This window comes from Wolffia australiana, chromosome 3, assembly GCF_029677425.1.
Source record: "Wolffia australiana isolate 7733 chromosome 3, ASM2967742v1".
Lineage (NCBI taxonomy): Eukaryota > Viridiplantae > Streptophyta > Magnoliopsida > Alismatales > Araceae > Wolffia > Wolffia australiana.
The window spans coordinates 22,150,001-22,168,314 of record NC_135837.1 but is presented as its reverse complement, the minus strand read 5'-3'; the positions used below and the strand labels follow the sequence as shown (position 1 = coordinate 22,168,314).

General features: G+C 43.6%; 1 long non-coding RNA gene and 1 pseudogene across 1 annotated transcript; both read left to right on the top strand.

Moving 5' to 3' along the window:
- Window positions 1–2,409: 2,409 nt before the first annotated feature.
- LOC144701318 (uncharacterized) lies at window positions 2,410–3,783 on the top strand. The gene is made up of 2 exons (XR_013580986.1): window positions 2,410–2,697; window positions 3,009–3,783. It is a non-coding gene; the product is annotated as an uncharacterized LOC144701318 (long non-coding RNA).
- An 858-nt stretch (window positions 3,784–4,641) lies between these two features.
- Window positions 4,642–5,520, top strand: LOC144701317 (chlorophyll a-b binding protein 21, chloroplastic-like; annotated as a pseudogene).
- Window positions 5,521–18,314: the final 12,794 nt, after the last annotated feature.

Here is an 18,314-nt window from a genome sequence, read left to right as displayed (position 1 = left end):
GAGAGAACAGGAGAGACAAAGGAAAAGAGCCATAAAGAGAGAGAGAACAGGAGAGACAAAGGAAGAGAGCTAGAGAGAGAGAACAAGAGAGAAAAAGGAAAGAGAGAGAGAGAACAAGAGAGAAAAAAGGAAAAAGAATGAGAGAGAAAGAGAGAGAGAGAGAGCAAGAGAGAAAAAGAAAAAAGAACGAGAGAGAAAGAGAGAAAAATGGAAAAAGAACGAGAGAGAAAGATAGAGAGAGAGAGAACAAGAGAGAAAAATGGAAAAAGAATGAGAGAGAAAGAGAGAGAGAACAAGAGAGAAAAAGGAAGAGAGAGAGAGTGAAAGAGAGAGAGCACAAGAGAGAAAAATGGAAAAAGAACGGGAGAGAAAGAGAGAGAGAGAGAGAACAAGAGAGAAAAATGGAAAAAGAACGAGAGAGAAAGATAGAGAGAGAGAGAGAACAAGAGAGAAAAAGGAAGAGAGCTAGAGAGAGAGAACAAGAGAGAAAAAGGAAGAGAGCTAGAGAGAGAGAACAAGAGAGAAAAAGGAGAGAGAGAGAACAAGAGAGAAAAAGGAAGAGAGCTAGAGAGAGAGAACAAGAGAGAAAAAGGAGAGAGAGAGAACAAGAGAGAAAAAAGGAAAAAGAATGAGAGAGAGAGAGAGAGAGAGAGAGCAAGAGAGAAAAAGAAAAAAGAACGAGAGAGAAAGAGAGAAAAATGGAAAAAGAACGAGAGAGAAAGATAGAGAGAGAGAGAACAAGAGAGAAAAATGGAAAAAGAATGAGAGAGAAAGAGAGAGAGAACAAGAGAGAAAAAGGAAGAGAGAGAGAGTGAAAGAGAGAGAGCACAAGAGAGAAAAATGGAAAAAGAACGGGAGAGAAAGAGAGAGAGAGAGAACAAGAGAGAAAAATGGAAAAAGAACGAGAGAGAAAGATAGAGAGAGAGAGAGAACAAGAGAGAAAAATGGAAAAAGAATGAGAGAGAAAGAAAGAGAGAACAAGAGAGAAAAAGGAAGGGAGAGAGAGTGAAATGAGAGAGAGCACAAGAGAGAAAAATGGAAAACGAACGGGAGAGAAAGAGAGAGAGAGAACAGGAGAGAAAAATGGAAAAAGAACGAGAGAGAGAGAACAAGAGAAAAAAGTAAAGAGAGAGAGAGAACAAGAGAAAAAAGGAAGAGAGAGAGAAGAAGAGAGAAAAAGGAAGAGAGAGAGAGAGTGAACAAGAGAGAAAAAGGAAGAGAGAGAGAGAGTGAACAAGAGAGAAAAAGGAAAAAACTGAGAGAGTAGGGAAGGTCGTGTGGTCCGGTCTGATTTTTTCGGCCATCGTGCGATTTTTTCGATCGCACAAAAGCACGGATCGATGTGCGGTCAGAATTTGTGCGACAAAATCAGACCACACATCGCGCAAAATCGGACAACAGATGAGCGGGAGGGAAGAATGAGATAACGAGAGGGGACCGAGCTGGGTACTCAAGAGAGAGATGGAAGAATGGTGGGAGAGAGAATAGTGAGCAAGAGAGAGAAGAGAGACAGAGAGATAGTGGGAGAGAGACGAGTGAGAGAGAGTGAGAAAGAGGATGAGAGAGTTGAGCGCGAGAAAGGGATAAGAGACAGAGAGAGAGAGGAAGAGAGATGAATGACCCAGAGAGAGAAGAGCCCGAGAGAGAGGAGCGTTGTCTGACTGTCTTAAACGAGAGAAACATAGAGGAACCAGAGAGAGAAGAGCTCGAGAGAGAATCAGAGTACGAGGGAGAGAGAGGAAGAAGAGAGTGAGAGAAGAATGCCGGAGCCCCAAAAAGACAGACAAGAGTGATAGACAGAGGAACGAGAGAGATAGAGAGAAGAGCACCAGAGAGAGAAAAGAGAGAGAGAGTGAGGAACGAGAGAGAGAAGAGTGCGAGAGAGAGAGAGAGAGAGAGAGAGAGAGAGAGAGAGAGAGGAACGAGAGAGCGAGAGAAGAGCATCAGAGAGAAAGATAAGAGTGATAAAAAGAGGGAGGAGAGCGAGAAGAGCACCAGACGCCACAGCCCGCAGACCCTTAATCCCTTATTCAAAACCTTAGAAAAACCGGCCCAAAACCGCACAATCGCACCGCACACGACCTTGGCCGATGTGCGGTGCGATTCAATAATGCTGTCTGATGTGCGGTCCGAAAATTTGAATCAGACCACACATCAGCCTAAATGGCACCGTTGCACAAAAGGACCAACCTATGAGAGAGAAAGAGATAACATGAGAGAAAAACGAACAGAGCTAGAGAGAGAGAGAATATGAGAGAAAATGGAAAAGAGCTGGAGAGAGACAAAGGAAACGAGCTAGAGAGGGAGAACAAGAGAGAAAAAGGAAAAGAGTTAGAGAGAAAGAACAAGAGAGAAAAGGAAATGTGTGAGAGAGAGAGAGAGAGATAGAGAGAGAGAACAAGAGAGAGAGAGATAGATAGAGAGAACAAGAGAGAGAGAGAGATAAATAGAACAAGAGAGAGAGAGAGAGAGAGAGAGAGAGAGAGAGAGAGAGAGACAGAGAGAGAAAAAGAGAGAGAGACAGAACAAGAGAGAGAGAGAGATACATAGAGAGAAAAAGAGAGAGAGACAGAACAAGAGAGAGAGAGAGAGATACATAGTGATGGGGGACCATCGCATCGGCACCGACACAGGAGATGTTCGACCGCCCCGAGCCGCTCGCACCGACGTCCGTGATCCGGAATTCAAGTATCCCAAGTAAGCATCGTGATTTTATTAAGTTTTGCTTTTGGACCGCGTCGTGCATTAGACCGGTCCCGCTTTTGTTATTTCATGTTTTGTTAGTCTTTGTACAGAGGAGGGCCACGTTTCTAGACGGAACCCTCCTCATTAGCCTGTCACTTGGCACCCTCCCTCTCCTATATAAAGGAGGCATGCCCAAGGACCTTTTTTTTTAGTGAAGTTTTGAAACAAGTGAATTTGCAATGTTTTATTTTTCATCCATCGCGTAGCGTGAAAAATAGAAGGTCACCTTCTTCCTCCTGTCGCCCTGCACCTTGACCTTTCAGCTCCTCCCTACTGCCCTGCCTCACCCCTGCCAGCCTCCCCAAGGAGTACTGCCATTTGATCGGTCTTCGGTCATCCTCCTTGGGAGATCTCGTGCTTGTTCTGGTGCGATCTCCCACAGCCTTCATCAAGAGGAACCCGATCACCTTCCGACGTTTTCCGGCGTCCAAGGGCGACCATCGCCCGTCGACCCCGCCCAGGATTTTGGGCGCCTGCTTGCGCCGTCTCCCTGGTCGGGACAGAGCCGAACCCGCGGGTTCTGTTCCTTCCCACGGAGCTTCCTCCGCCGGTTCTTCCTTGGCAGCCGGCGGACTCCTTCTCACATCCCCGACGACCCAGCAATTCCCACGCGGTCAACCCGTTCCGCCGCGTCGCCGCGTTGCCCTCTTTCCTCTCTTGAACGCGGCCGCGATTCAACATCTTCGTGTCGATTGGAACTCTCGGTTTGCCCTCCGCACTCCCTTGTGCGCAGGCATTCCCCGACGGACGCACTCTGTCCCTTGAACGAGGGCGCCTGCCTCTATACTTTCCTCAGATTGCTTCCACCTCCGCTGCGCCGGTTACCTGGTGCTTCCCCGCGCCGTGCAGCGCTCTTAGCCACCCTCTGCCAGGCTGGGATCACGACTGTTCCTGCTGCTGGCTCGTTGCCCGGCTCCCGGTGATTGTTGTCGGCGCTTCGTGTTGGATCTTCCTTTTGATTGCCATCGATCGCCAGGCCCTTCGAGGTTCTTCCTTCATCCCCCTCTTATTTTTACAGTATCATTACCTTTTGCAGTACTGTCTCCCACTATCAGTTCCTCTGTCGCTCGAATTATCACGCATACAGTTAGGGATAGCCTCTTGTCGAGTGGTAGGACTTCTTGAGATAGACGATCTGATTATAGTCACGCGAGGTGAACTCTTCAGGGCGGTCAAACGCCTCTTGCGAAGTGCTTGTTCGAGAGGTTCTGAGGATCACCCGGAGTCGAGCCGGACCTCGTCGTCTGCTAAGACTTACTGTCTCGTCGCCCCACCATCGGCCCGTCCTTGTGCTCTCGACAATCTCTTAAAGCGTGCATTCATCCGCATAATTAAATTCGCACCGTGCATCCCGTTGTGACGTAACACGAGCCGTCGATCCCGGCAGGTCGTGTTACATCACATAGAGAGAAAAAGAGAGAGAGACAGAACAAGAGAGAGAGAGAGAGAGAGAGAGATACATAGAGAGAAAGAGAGGGAGAGAGAGAGAGATACATAGAGAGAAAGAGAGAGAGAGAGAGAGATACATAGAGAGAAAGAGAGAGAGAGAGCAAGAGATAACGAGAGAGAGGGACAAGAGAGAAAGGGGAGAGAAAACGAAGGAGAGAAAGAACCAGACTTAGCCGACGCCCATGGCATGGGCCAAGCAGTTCCTGGGCCGGAGGAGGCCCGAGGGCAGCTGACGTGGGGATGGAGATCATGTGGACCAATGAAAAACGAGAAACAGAACTGATATCTGGACTGGTACGGAAATCTCTCCTCATCCGCTCATATCCTCGATTAGGCGAGGGATTCTGATGATAAATAATATATGAGATTCTCTCAACGGGGTCATTCATCACTCTCCTCCATTATCACCCAGCTCGACGTCGCAGCTCGACCAACGCAGCTCCATCGATGGCGGCCCTCCTGGCCCTGGCTCCCTAAGGCGCCGGCAAGGCCGGCGTCGCTCCGAGGTCTTCGGCCCGGCGAGGTCTCCCATGAGGAAGACGGCCGGCGGCCGGCCCGCCGCTCGTCTCTCTGCCTGGTACGGCCCCCCCGACCGTCGGTACCTCGGCCCCTTCTCCGGCGAGCTCCGTCGTACTTGACCGGCGAGTTCCCCGGCGACTACGGCTGGGACACAGCCCTCTCGGCACCGAGACCTTCGCCAAGAACCGCGAGCTGGAGGTGATCCACGCCCGCTGGGCCATGCTCGGCGCGCTGGGCTGCGTCTTCCCCGAGCTGCTCGCCCGCAACGGCGTCAAGTTCGGCGAGGCGGTCTGGTTCAAGGCCGGGTCGCAGATCTTCAGCGAGGGCGGGTTGGACTACCTCGGCAACCCCAGCCTGGTGCACGCGCAGAGCATCCTCGCCATCTGGGCCACGCAGGTCGTCCTCATGGGCGCCGTCGAGGGCTACCGCGTCGCCGGCGGGCCGCTCGGCGAGGTCGTCGACCCGCTCTACCCCGGCGGCAGCTTCGACCCGCTGAACCTGGCCGAGGACCCCGAGGCCTTCGCCGAGCTCAAGGTCAAGGAGATCAAGAACGGCCGCCTCGCCATGTTCTCCATGTTCGGCTTCTTCGTGCAGGCCATCGTCACCGGCAAGGGCCCTCTCGAGAACTTGGCCGACCACCTCGCCGACCCCGTCAACAACAACGCCTGGGCCTACGCCACCAACTTCGTCCCCGGCAACTAACCCATTCCTCTATTCTTTCCCCGCCCCCATGTACCAGTATCTGTTCGGAGCCTCCGAATTATCTCCGATGTTGTAAATTATCGACGTGAGTTTCTTTTTATGCCATCCCTTCTCCGTGGTCTCTGTTTTTTTTCCCTCTTGGAAGGGCGAAGAGCCGCGGTTGGAGTCGGAAGATTCCACACAGATGGAAAAATCATCATCGGTATTGCTGAATAATGCTGGTCCAGATCTTTTTCTGGGTGCCCAAACCTTTGAATGTATGTTAACATAAAGTGAAGCCTATTTATGGCTGTTGAAATCTTACTATTCCCCTCGGATTCTTAACTCAAAGAAAAGTGATGACGGAAACAACCTGCATGTCTTCTTCATTACGAACTAGAAAAAATTCGATCAAAACTTCTAACCTCATTAAAACCTGTTGACGGGTGGATTTCCGTTGTTTCGGAAGTTAACTGCTCCATAAACAGATGTTTACGGGTCCAATCGGCCAAAGATCTCATGGCTTGGACTATTGACCTTTGTCACGTATCCCATTGTGCATTCTGACACCAGAGAGATCAAGCATTTCTTGTTCCAGGATACCAACGAAATTATTCCTGGTTGTTTCAATATTTGAGGCCAACGACTGGAAAGGGACTGGGTTGAACTAGGCTATTTAAAGTTTTGGTCATTTCAATATCATATAAATACATTTGTCTAGATATGTAAAAACCAATCGATACAAGTAGTATTTATAAAATAAATCAAGTACATATTATGATAGCAGATTAAGGTGTAAGACGATTAGAGGAAGTCAAAAGAACTCCGTCGTAGTGGAAACAAGAAATTACACCGCTGCACTTCACATTTTGTTTCCAATTTAAGTGACAAAGCTGTGTCTTTCTGCGTATCTTCATCAGCTTCGCCGCGAAAGGGGATACCATCCACAGAGCCCAACATACAAAAGTCAGGTCATGAAAACCCTAATGGTGGATTGATCCATTCAGCAGGTCATAAGGGCCAATAATATAAAGGCTACGTGAGAAATTCATCAATAATTTAGTGGGCGTCGTTACGTCCACCCAAGTAGTGTAACCTCCCACATAATGCTTTGCATAACACACTGTTTTTGTGGTATATATGACTATCCTATAAACATATTAAAGCTGTGACAATCATATGCTTATTATGAAAGGTGAAAAACAAATTGTGCTTAAGCACATCTATATTTTTACCAATGAGCTATAATTAAATAGGATCGTGTTGTCATTACACAATAATGCGCATTTTTACCAGTTTCTTTTTATATCCCTCGGCCATGGTTTATGGGAATGTTCCATATTAAGCCAGAAACATTGATTTTTTTATGGATTAGTCGTTTATGAATGTTCTTAAGTAAGCTTTAGTTCGTAATGTCCTACATTGACATGGGGAAATTGTCTCAGTGAAAAAATGACTAGGTCAAGCAATGGTCAAAGATATTTACGTACTCATAGCATCGGACAGAAACCATGCAATGAATAAAAAATTTTTAGTAGTTACCTATATTATATTAGTACCAAATACCTTCATGTCTGCGAAAATACAGAGCTTTTATAGAAAGTTCACTAGGTTAAATAAAAAAGTTTGACCAGAAAGTCATGGAATTTGAAGCTCTATGCACTCATCTTAGTGTTTTAATTCTTTTTTCAATGAAAATGCTAATGCATTTGTTTGAAAATACCTAAGTTGATTGTTTTCACGAATTTTCAGCCAATCATCACTGGAGTTTAAAGTGGGTCGACTCATGATCATCTGTGCAAAATGTCTGTATTTATGTAAGTAATTTAAGCAATATTTGTATAACTTTTATGAAATTATTATTAAATTACTTTTATGAATTTAATACTATATCTAATCATTTTTATGAAAACAATTTCTTTTCTAGAATACAGCAGGTGAGCCCAATCGTAAAAATTGGACCTGAAATTTTGGATCTCAGGAACATAGTGATAAATCCAAATTAAGTTTGATTTATGCCATTTAAGGTCTCCAATTTATCAAAAAATATTTCTTGTTTTCCATACAAGCACAAACAGAGTAAGGGTCGAATCCTGAGGGAGTAAGTATTGAAAAGTGAATTTTAAATGTAGTGTCGATGACTGGAAGTTAAATTCGGTCAATTCATGGTCATTCATGCAAAAGCCTCTATACTATCTCATTAATTTGAGCAACCAATCAAAAACAATTTCTTATATCCATTTCTATGAAGATAGTTGCCTATTCAAATACCATTAAGTGGCGAAAACTTCAAGTGTGGACTTTAAATTTTAGATCTCAGGATAAAACTGATACACCAAATATTTAAGTTAAATTATGTATTTAAAGGCTTCTTGTTTACGCAACAATATTTCTAATTTTCTGATCAAACACATAGCGAGTAAAGACTAAATCCATAAGGATGAAAGTATTGAAAGGTAAATTTTAAAATAATATTTAATTTTCTCATTTTTATATATGTTAAAGAAACTCTAACTTGATAAAAAATATTGTGAAAGGTAATTTGAAAGAGTTGTAAATGATAATAAATGAAAAAAATTAATTTAAAAAATGAAAAAAAATAATTTTGAAGTGGAATGGAGTAGACCGAATACAACCACTAATTAGGATAGAGATGGTGGCAGATATGAGACAACAAGTGGTGGAGTGCTGTCAAGTGATGATAATTTTATCATTTTTATGCGCCGACGAATGGTGGAGTTGGAGATGGCATGCGTGAGCAAATCACTCTGCTAATCATAATTAGGAAGGAAATCCAGCTGTGGTTTTTTAAAGCAATGGAGATGTATAGGTATAGATGAAAATACCCATAAACGTTCAGCCCAAAACCCCTCTTGGATGGTTAGATATCATTGGTTGTAGTTGGAGCAATCAGATTTTTTCTCTGATCTGATTTTCTCTCTCCTCTGATCTGATCCCCAGAGTGTGTCTGGCTCCTATCTTCAAAGACTATATCCGGTACCAATTTCTTATTTATAAGAGAAAATATGCTTCACAAGTGATGAAAAGTCCTTTTGACAATTAACTGTCCGATGAATCATTCTCCTTATCATTAGTAACAAAAAAGTGTGTCATTGAATTGTGAGACCTAATTGTCCTGATCAGTCATCACTAAAAAATCATCATCCTCCAAAAAATTGAAAGCACGAGATTAGGTCCTAGATCTCTCCATATAATATTCTTTGAGAAGGTTGGATGGGGAATGTTATAACCCAATATTTTAAACACAACCAACTATGGCATGGGTTTTCAGTCAGACTGGCACAAGCCTTATCTATTTCATTTTATATTCTTTATGCTTACAGACAAATGGTTTGTGATGATCTCTTACTTTCAGTTTTTCTTCAGGTCGCCCAGTGCTAATTGTAAAAAGCACAACATATAAAATTAATTACTTATCCAAAAAAATTAAAATTTCTTGCGCCATATAAGATTTACCATCCATTAGACATTGTCTTAAAGTGTTGGCTGCTGGTTGGTCTGGTAATCATAAATAACATATTATTTTAAGTATTAAATTCATGTCTTTTAAGTGGTTTTTTCCATTGGAATGATCATGAGTGCATGTTATTAGATGTTAAAATGATTAATTTCACTTCTAGAATGAATTTATGATTTTTATTGATGTTACTGCATTTTAACAAACATTTCATTAATCAGTATCATAGCAAAATCAATTTTACAGTCAATATATTTTAACGAAATAAATTAAAAAACTGGAACTGTCATATTTTAAAATGAAAGCCTGTTTTTTCCCAATTTTATCCTGTACTTATAGAATTATTTGATGTTACATTCATAAAGAAAATAAATTTATTAGGTAGAAAATAAATCTAATATATATATATATATACATATATATATCAAGCTTTTTGTTTAATACTTTGAAGAGTTTTAGTGTGTTTTATTAGAGTTCAATTTTTGCTGCCATGTGTTACTATTCAATTCCTCCCTTTTGCAGCCAATGATTACCATTGGCCAATCACTAATTATATCCTTCAGGGTATTCTTTTATTATTTGAACATCAATAAATGCACAGCCACTAGAAAAAATATGCCCTTCTTTTACATAAGAAATGCAGTCTAACAGTCAAGATACATGGCACTACTAAAAAAGCAAGCTATTTTATCATAATTAGAGCATTTTAACATTTAAGAAGGTGGTAAAGAGATAAACTGTGCGAAAATATTGTATTTTGGTTCATTTTTTCCAAGTCTAAGTGGCACCATGAGAGCGAATAAATATTAACCACTGTAAATTTCTTTGCATACAATTTGAGGAGATGTGGCACCCCGTGACATAATGCATGGATTTCAATGCCAATCTTTATCAGAATTTTTCCCACAGATGAGATGCGTCAGAGGAACAATATAGGATATTTGTAAAGCATATTAAGACACACAACCCTTAAAAAATATAATGATTCTGCTCCACGTTGGTGATTCACAACGAGGAGAGGGTAAATATCAATGGCTATTAATGCTTCAACATTAAATGAGTAGTCTTGAAAGATTTATGGACTGAACTTTTGAGGGTAGTTCCATATTTAATTTCTATATCCATCTACCATCTTGGATCTGTAAATAAACCCCCTCATTCTTAACGAAGGAATCCCTAGAGTTTGTTCCTAGTTAGGATTAGGGGAGAGATTTTCTGATCGAAATCTCATTTGGGTCTGGTCTTGCATTCTAAGTGCAAAAGATTTAAGGGATGATGTTGAGATCAATAATATCTAAGATAAAGTAGTATTCAGCCCATTGGGCACCTCACAATGATGTTAGTGTGATCTCTGTCTTCTTACGACTCACATCTTCACCCTTTCCCTAGGTTATGATCACCAATAGCCTAGGCTTTTCTTTTCACGCTTGCCACCTCCAGGTCCAAGTACATCCACAAGGACATAAATTCTTTTATGAAATTGTATGAAGTCTCATTGAGGACTATAAAGTCAGTGCTTTATAGGAAACACCACAGTCCACTATATTCATTATTTTATAATTCTTAGATAGTTTGAATTTCATAGTTTAGTGAACTTTCCTTCAATTAATACTGATGAGTTGAACTCATAGGGACATTACCTAAGTCGGCGAGCATTGCCTAGCGTGAAGAAGTTAGGCCTGTCTAGTGATTGAGGAGCTTAATAGTTTGGGTTCTTTCTATCTCTACTCTTTGTTTTCATGCACCTTTTAATGATGAAAATTAATTTATGTGGGTAGAAAGCCTGTTTAGACTCATTATGAGTACATTTGTCTCATCCTACATGCTACTAATCATTCCCATGTATGTGCATACACACCATCCTTTCTTAAAGCTCAAAGACATTTATTTATTAAATGTACAAAGACCAAGAGATCTGTCATCTTCGTACGAATGTGGTGAAAAACCTGAGAAGTGATAGGGGTGAGGCTGGAAACCAATCACCTTTATCATTTGGTGTCCCATTAGAGAGTAGATGGTGAGAAAATGGGCATTTCTCTGTAACACTGATAACATGATAAATGTGTGTATATTTCCATACATAGGTTCACATGTACGACCCATATTTAACTTCTTTCTTTAGATTTTTTAGTATTATTAATTTATAATTTATCATGTTATCACTTTAATTAACTAAATATATATGCACTAGAAATGAATTATAATTTTTTCACATTATGGTTATTTTATACTAAATTTCTTGAGTTCTTTGAAGTCAAGGAATTGTAGTTCTGATGAGTACTCTATAGTTTCACATTGCAGAAATTTACAGGAGTGAGAAGACGATAATACTTAAAGAGTTGGAGAAGTTTTGAGAGTTAAGTGATTCTCAAAAAGGGCTTGAACGGAGCCAAAGGTGTTGTGGGCCTTCAAACAGAGGTCTGAGGGAGACGGGCCACAACCTGGTATGCCTATTGGGCTCTCAAAAGCCTTACAAAGAAAGAAGCTAATATTACAAGGCAAAGTGATGTAACATGGAGACATCGGGATCGGTCGGCTCGTATTACAACACAGTGAGACGGTGAGATAATATGTGACCGCAAGATGAATGCAAAGTACGATAAAATTAAGTGAGAAATGTGCAACAACTCCTGACTAAGATGACGATCAATAAAAGGATCGAGAGTGGACTAGTCCACATCAGACTCACAATGACTGGTCTGACCAACTAGACATACTATGGTGAGGGACACGTGACGTCCAACAGCCTCCACGACCTCAGTTGATAGTGAACCTAATCGCTTCCTCAAGAAATCCCTACCTCTCGGCAAGTAGGTGGCTAGTCCTATATTTCAATGTTGATACTAGGCAGAGGCGCACATAGTGGAAGACGACACTGAAAGAAGTTAAATACCACAAATTTAAATTAGAGAAACACATTAACCTGGCGGGGTCACTGACCATAAGTGTTCCTGGCGGCGAGGCGGAGAGGAAATTTCCCCTAACAAAGCAGAGACAATGGCGATCAGGAGATCGACGTGCTTGTTGCAGGTCGTGCATTCTCAAAGAGGGCATTTTCCTAAATCTTCTCCAAGAAACTCTAGCGATCATAATTTTTTATTGGCATGGAGCAAGCATAAATGTCCCAATTACACACGGATCCTACTCGCCCATGCCCACATTATAGTAAAAGAAAAAATACAAGGGTGGTATCTACTCAGTGCCATGATAAGAGCACTCGACGGGTGCAGCGTGCCTATGCTCCGTAGCAATGGTCATTCATGGAGTAGGAGCAGTCCACCTGCCTACATCAGATGTCATGATTGAGGAGTGTGGCGTGTACAAGTTAGGTGAGAGATCAAGCGTTCCCACCTCTAATGCTCCATGCAATACACAATTTGGGAGGGCCATCATTTGACAAGGTATGACGTGTGCAAAGAGCCAGCAAGCTGAGGTTCTCAACATGATGGCATACGCAGCCCACCCGAGGGAGATCCTGCCAAGTGGAGTATATGGATGATGGGATACAAAAGCATACTACATAGTTGGCAAGGGCATCCGCTGCCTGGTTTCCCTCGTGTACCTGAAGACGGATGCTGGTCAAGTGAGGGCGACACCACATGATGTCGCTACATATGCTCTAGAGACCCCACTATGAGTGATGGATGACCACCTCGTCCAGCCGGTCCGAGCTCGTCATCAGCCACAGCAAGGCGCCCGAGTGGACATGAAAGACCCGAACTTCCACTACCAGGTTTAAATTCTCACCCGCGTCAAGTGGTTTTATTCCGTATTCGTGTTGTTTTACCATCACCGAGACCCGCACCTGCGCGTGGACGGGTCTCCCCCCATGAAGTTGTGTTTTGTACCTTTTTGTCTTCCCTCTTTTGTATCACTGAAGGGGAGGGGGAGACCATACACGGTTTCTCCTCTCTTGAGTTGCCCTTGAGGGGGAGGAGTTAGCCCCCTAGGCTCTCTCCCTCCCTTACGGAGCCGATTAGGGCTATATGTCCAAACCTCCCCCCTTCCCATCTCTCTTTATTTCCTATAAAAAGGAGGGGGGGACGGCTTTGTTCGTCGAACTCTTTGCTCGAAAAGAAAAAGGACTTTTGTTTGTGATGTTTTCTTTGGAGTTTAGTCATTTTCCGGTGAGGGTTTAATTTCCTTTCTCTTCTTCCCTTCCACCGTTCTAGGGTTTCTTCAGTCTCTCCCAACGATCGCTCCTCCTCCACCCATCTCTAGCCAAGGACTACCGCGCCCTTGTGCGCCCTCTCTTCCAAAGTGGAGCTCCTCGCCTGCCGTCGTCCTAGGACTTCTACTCGACAGTCTCCGGATGGGTATTTATCGTGTACGTTGCCCCGACCTTGTGGCGATCGTGTGGCCCGAGCCCTCGCGAACGCGTCAGTTGCTCAACACAGTTTCTTGTTTACTCTTTCTCTCTTCTAATTGCTTGCATTTTATTACTTTGAATTTGCCGACGTAACCACCCTAATCATTCAACGCGACGAGCTGAGCACGTCGTGTAACATCAATGAGCTTGAACCTGCATGGAGCATAATGACTAACAACTGTGAGTTCGATTCTACAATGATATTGTGGAGGTTTCACTTCTTGTAGAGGAGGAAGCAATTATGTATTGCCATAGCCTCGGTTGATGTGTTATTTTGTGTTCCATAGTAATGTGAAAAAGCAAAAAGAATGTTCCCTGTGTAATCTTTTGAGAATACCGCCTCCTCCAGCCGGGCCCAGGTTCCCTTTGGCTACACCATCCACATTCAGCTTTAGAATGCTTATTGGCGGTGGGTGCCAATGAACAATCTGTAGTTGAGTGGTGATAGGGATCAAAGTCACTGGGATGTCCCAAGTGCAAAGAAGGTAGCATGTGAGGACGTAGCTATGGGCAAGGGCCGCACAAGGTGATGTGTTCACCCTAGCCATTGCTTGACACATTGCATAATCTCTAGTGCCCCCATAGGAGTCCCAACGAAACCAGAAGAATTTCTCCCCTTCCAAATATCCCATAGTAAGTAAGCTATGGTGATGTGTAGATAGGGGCTCTGTTTAAAGCGTGTTGATGAGATAAATATCTTGTCAAAACACTCTAACGATAGTAGAGGAGTTTGGATGCATAAGAGTTGGCGCCAATGATGAGTAAATTGGCCCAACATTCTATAATAATCTCACTATGGAAGAAAAGGAATTCCATAGTCGCAACCAGAGGAGAGACGGGGCAGCAATGGCATCGTGAACTAAGGAAGTGACCAATACGGTTCACCCAATCATCAATAGGGAGGCCACGATGCATGAGTCTCCAACGGAAAAATGAGATGCTGGTAATAATTGCCGGATGCCAGATAAAGGGACCCTAGGTCTGTGTAGGGAATCTCTCTTTATAATGAGTCCAAGAGGACCGACAAGATAAATTTTCATCGAGCGTGAACATCCAAATAAGTTGATCAGAAGATGTAATGATGGCAATAGCCATAGCCTACGCTAAGGTATCTAACAAGAGACCATGCTGCTCTCATAGGAGTTGTGTGTTCCTCGTTAGCAACTCTATCAGAGTCAACCTCAGTCGATGGAGGGTAAACTGGGGATGTCAAGCAAAGGGTGTGTTGTCATGCCCGGTATCATACCACACACTAATCGTGTCTTGGCTGGCGTGCCAATGAGTCACTTCGGATATCTCTAGCCAATGTCACTCCAAGTCTGCCACCTTTTTTGGCCCTTGATATCAGACTCTCTATGGGCTCACTCTTTGTACTTGGGCAAGATGAAGCTCCCTAACGGAGAGCTTATGGTCCGCGTATGCCACATGAGCTTCTTTTGAAGCATGTCTTGGACATTATAAGGGCGTCTGATCCCTAGACCCCCCTCATCCATCAATCGACATACTTTCTGCCGAGAAGCCTAGTGGTGTCTATGCCCTCCCTCAAGGTGACCCGACCATAGGAAATGCGCGCATAGTCACTCCACAAAGCCGAGAACTATGAGCAATAATGAGTGTAAAGCTAGGGTATGCAGCAGGATGCTCATAAGGACGCGTCAAATAAGCTAGATGCGCCCACAAGATGATAGAAAACAATGTTTTCATCCATCTAGTTTCTTTCTCAGCTTGGCCAACATGGCATCTAAATAATGTTTTCGTGCGCAGCCAAGAAAGATGGGGCATCCAAGATAGCTAAAAGAAAGCATACTCATGAGAATTGTGTATATTGTTGGATAATCTCCAAGCGCTTTACGGTGGTGGAGAGATGGACCATAAAGCTACTCTTTGATACATTGACGAGCTGACCAAAAGCATCCTCGTACGTTATGAGTGCACTCATAAGACCCTTAATGGAGTTTTTAGATCCATTGAGGAAAATGATAACACCATCTACGAATAGAGAATGTGAGGATCGGATAACCTCTTTTTGAAAAATATGGTTGGATCAGTCCTCTAGCAATTGCTCATGCGAGGGATTGGCTAATGGCCTCCTCCATCAATATGAAAAGGATGGGTGAGATAGAGTCACCTTATCGTAGACCTCGCATGGTAGTGAAGAAACTAGTGGAGTTTTTGTCCACCAAGAGAGAGAAGTGATTCTCTCGAATACAAACATCTACAAGAGTGTTGAATGCATCGGGGAAGCCAAAGCATCGTAACACTATCGTAAGGAAATTCCACTCGACTCTGTGAAAAGCATTCTCCATATCGAGTTTGAGGATGACCTTCAAACCAGGAATATGAGTGTTTAGTGATTGTGCTAACTAATGAACTAGCATGATAGTGTCATGGCTCTATCGACCCTTAACAAAACCACTGTTTAGGCAAGATAAGTCTATCATTGAAGGTCCCTAGGCAGTTTGTAATCATTTTGGATGCAACTTTTTAGCATACATTGCAAAGACTAATAGGGCGAAAGTCTGTAAAGGAAACTGGATTATCCACTTTTGGGATAAGCACCAAAAAAGTGGGTTTCCCACTTTGAGGTAAGTCTTTACGTGTAAAGATCACCTTGATAGCTTGCTCCAAGTATGTACCTACTATATCCCAACAAGTAATGTAGAACTTCGTAGACAACCCATCCGTCCCTAGGGCCTTGTTTCTACCAATGGAGAATACCTCCTCCTTGATCTCTATGCTATACGTATGGCATTTTCTAGGTCAGTCATCAAGTGTGGGATAGAGTTGAGTAGATCCTCACTCACCTCAATAGGTTGTGAGGTAAGAAGGGAATTAAAATACATGACTCCATGGGTCGTTAACTGGTTTGGGTCCTGATTATACTCCCCTAATAAGGTGGTATAATTAGGTTGAGCTCTATGATGAATTGAGGCATGAAAGAAACATGTCTTTCTGTCACCGTCTCGCAGCAATTGGATATGCTTTTCATTAAGCCTTAGCTTGTGCTCCCTAGGTGCATCCGACCAAGCTCCCTATAGTTGTCATTCAGTGGCTACTGGATCCATTTTTAACACTTCTACCAGTGTGTGTGCATCCCTGAATACATGTCTATTCCCCCATTTTAGATGAAGTTTGAGATTCTTCAGTCTATAACTGAAATCCTCCATAGGAGATGTGGAAATTTCTGCGTGCTAGTGATGACACAAAAAGGTATGAAAAGCTTCATGTTCGAGCCACATAGCCTGGAAGTGGGAAGGAGGCTGACGAACGCGAGTACTCATGTTGGGGAGACGTAGAAGTGGTGAGTGATCGAAATAATATAATGGTAAAAGCTCGATACTAGTAGTGTAGTTCAATAGTGCAGTGCTATTTGTGAAATAGCGGTCAAGCCGCTCGTACCTAGACGCATATGTTTGGGGTCCATCGCACCATGTGCACCTCTCTCCTATAGTGGATGGCTCTACAAGTGAAGCATAGTGGATAAAGTCATTGAACGCTTGCATGGACCTCGACCTAGGTGGTCGGCCGCCCTAACGTTCTCGTTGAAATTCCCATCTATAAACCAATGGAGATCTATGAGATGAGGGTAGTCATGAATATTATATTTAATTCCCCCCATAGGGCCTCACACACTACGAATTTATGGGATGCATAGACTACTATGATCGTGTAAGGCTGTAGTGAAGATAGTAATGCAAAGGTCACTCACTAAGTCCCTTTGGCAAGAAATTCAAATGAATAGTCTCTCGTCCAAAATAACCAGAGCTTCTTCATGGGATGACAGTATGCATGATCCATTTGGAGTCTCCTCATGATGGATTGGGTATTATGTGATGTAGTTATCGGCTCAATAAGCCCAAGTATTCTTAGTTTATGCTTATTGATGAGTGAAAGGAGATGGGACTGGGTAAGAGACTTTTCAATACCTCAACTATTCCAAATAAGACTAGGGACCATAAAGTTATTGGCTCGTGTGGCACACCCGCGATCGGGTGTTATAAACCCGATGGATATGAGGGGTATTCGAGTGATGACCGGGAGGAAGAGGTGTGTCACTATCGGAATCCTCAGATATGGAGGCATCATCCTCCTCCTTGCCCCGTGGAAGCAAATCCACTAGTATTCCCGCAAGGATCATCACTAGGTAGAGGCGCTTGATGTTTGGCCAAGCATTATTCTCTAGAAAGTGGTATATGAGATGGGTAAACTACTTGCGGGGATAGGGGTGGGTTTGGCGGGTGGGGGAGAGGGGTGGGCTTCCAGTGGCTAGCTAGGTAGCGAGAGGTCATCGGGTGGCAAGAGAGGGGGGGTGGGCTCAGTTGTCGAATAGGGGGTGTCGAATGGCAAGGTAGTGGCGTAGTGGAGGCAGGATAGGAGAGGGACGGAGAAGTGGATGGATGGGGAAGGTCGCTAGGGCTGGGGGTGTCAAGGGTAGGCAGGAAGTAAAAGTAGGGAGAGATGTAGATGATAATGGGTCAGCATCAAGTGGTGATGGGGTACTAGAGGAGGAAGGTCAGCTTGATGTGTGTCTAGTGATAGGAGAGGCTGGCCTGGCCGGTCTCACTGCAACCTCAATGAGTGTGCAAGCATCAATCCCATATAGGGATTTCAAGAGAGAAAACACATTTGAGGTTGATGTGTGTGATGTGGACTCTTTGCCCTTACTCAACAGTATCGCCTTAGGGAAAATATTGGGGCGCTTGGTAGTGTTCTTCCTCCTCTAGAAGCTGTAGGCTTAATAGGGACAGGGGCCCGAGCCAAGGTGGCTGGCGCGCTCGGCTCTCCCTATTGTGCAGAGATGTACTATATAATTGGAGTCGGTCTTGGATTAAGGCGACACCCTTGGATGGTGGGATGTGCCTCTAAAATGTAGTCATTGTAGGGTGGGGGCCAAGAAGGGTGCAATGTGTACAGAATTGCGATAAATTCTTGTAAACTATGGACAAGTGGCTTGTAGCACTTTTTGGCAACATGTCTGGAGTGTGGTCAAGAAGGGTGCAGTGTGTGTACAGAATTGTGATAAATTCTTGTAAACTATGGGCTGATAAATCAGCTTGTCGCCATTTCGAATGA